Source organism: Camellia sinensis, chromosome 6, assembly GCF_055761805.1.
Source record: "Camellia sinensis isolate YWXY chromosome 6, ASM5576180v1, whole genome shotgun sequence".
In the NCBI taxonomy this organism is placed as follows: domain Eukaryota; kingdom Viridiplantae; phylum Streptophyta; class Magnoliopsida; order Ericales; family Theaceae; genus Camellia; species Camellia sinensis.
Genome location: NC_138966.1, coordinates 97837261 through 97839558, shown reverse-complemented (window position 1 = coordinate 97839558; position 2298 = coordinate 97837261).

Sequence of the window (2298 nt, the reverse complement as noted above, 5' to 3'; positions counted from 1 at the left end):
CTTTACTAGCTTTGATGTTTTTGGCCTTCAACATGTTATGCTTGCATTGTTTTCATGCCTTATGGTCTTTAGCATCCCATTTCAGTGCTGAAATGTATACCATTGCATGCCATCTTTCATTTGTTGTATCACTTTGAAAGAGGTCTTAAGCCCTTTGTTGGTTTGAGCACGAAATTGAGGCATTCATGCCTAATGGTTTTAGCCTTCTCTTGAAGGTTTCTACTAACCAATGGCATGATGCTTCTTTCATGCTCAAGAAGCTTGTGGCTTGGACCCTCTTTCCAATTAGAGGACTTCTCACTTTTGGACTTAACCGGTTAAGGACTTATCGGTAATCTAAAATGAGTAAACAAAATGAATGAAAGTAAAACATGCCAAGATAACATGTTTGTGTTGCATTGCATGTGTTTGGTTCAGACGTTAATCCAAACATGAGAAATGAGAGATGTTTCGAACTTAAAGTGATGAAACCTGCCTCATTTCTTAGTCGCCGTCCCCCTTGATTGTGCATGATAGGGCAGAGGCCTCTTGAGTCTTGTGTGCCATTCGTGCATTCATTGACTTGTACAAACTTGGCTTCTCGGCCATCATGCATTGCGATGCTCGGTTGATGGCCCGAGAGTCGAGTACCGCACTCCTTTGAGCTTGAGAAATAATAAGGAGGGTGGTTGTACACACATACCTGCAAATGCCTTCCTTTGCCCCTATCGTACTCTGTTTGCAGCAAAATTGCAGTGAGTAGAAACAATTGGCCAACCAGCCACTTTAAGTGGCCTACAGCCTCCTTAAGTGGCTGACAAGTGGCCTACAGCCTCCCCTGGTGGCCGACAGTCCACAAGCTTGAAGGAAGTTCAAAATGGTTCTGGTTCTGGAGCAGTAACAACCTGGGAATTGGTTCAGTGTTCAGGAATCAAAGCGAATGCAAACAGAGGCAACCGGTGGCAAGGCAACGGATTTTCGGGAGGAAGCAACCGAGCATGCATGCATCCCTCGCCCCGAGGCCCTCTTTTAACTGCTTTACTTAGCTAGTTAATTTACCGGTTTTGTATTTAATTAGTTAATGTATTTAGCTAATTCAATTCATCTTTGTAATATTCTAATTAGCTTAGATTAGCTAGTTAATCAATCTCATTTGGTTTGTAATTAATTAGCTAAGAAAGTTAATTAGTTGGTTTGTAATAGTTAGTTAAATTAGCGTAGCTAGTTAACTCTCTTTCTTTCGAACCCTCCATCGAAAGGGCACCAATGTTGTAATAAGGGTGCGTGCATGTGTGCCAGTCTTCCAACCCCACATCTTTCTCTTTTTTACTTATCAGCTTTCGATGGTTAGTTTTAAGGCACGTTTCAATTAGCATCCTTATGCTTGCATGTGTGCATCATTCATTTATTTTGCATACACCGGGCTCGGTGCATCATACAAACTGCATCGTATTTCAATACACTTTCTTGAATACGTGTTTAGTAGCATGTTATCAAGTGTTACACTCATATGCCATTTTAGATAGCCGAGCCTAATTAGTTTCATTTTTGCATGCGTTGCATTAGGCATTTAACATAGTTAGGATCATGCATGACTTCTAACTAGTTTCCTGTTTTGGCTCGGAGTACACTGTAAGTGTTCATGTTTTAGCATCCTTGCATGTGTGTAAGTGACTGCCATGATAGCATGCTTGCCCTGAGGCTATTTGCTTAATTTCTATAACTGCATGAATGCCTGTGGATGAAGGCTTCATTACTTGAATTGGAACAATTCATCGAAATGTGAGTTTTAAGCCCACTTGAAGTGGCTAATCATCATGTTTTAAGCCCACCTTGTTTGGTGGAAAATCTGCACTTTAGCCTACTTGAGGGTACCAACTTCAAACCACTTTTCAAAAAACAAACATGAGATGTTTTTTTCTAACTTGAGTGATTGAGTCTATACTTGTATGATGAGCGTATCACATAGTAAGTTAGATAATAATCAGAATAAGAACACATGTGTTTTCAAAAAGAACATATCATGTTAGTAGAGGCCGATCTTTGATCGGGCAAGCAGGGGTGCTCATTTCGAGACCTTCCCCTCTCATACCCAAGTTCCCGAGTTGAGGCTACTTTGGTGGTGATAGACACGTGGCCTTAGGCACGAGTCAGGGTTTCCTAAATTTCCCAAAACAAAATATTTAGGTGGCTACTATGAAATTTGGCAAAACAATCCATGTTTGGCGCTTTTTGATTCAAAATTGATTTTTCAAAACCAATTGTCAGATTTCGACTATTTGGTGATTTATCAGTCTTATATTGCACTTTGTAAGATTA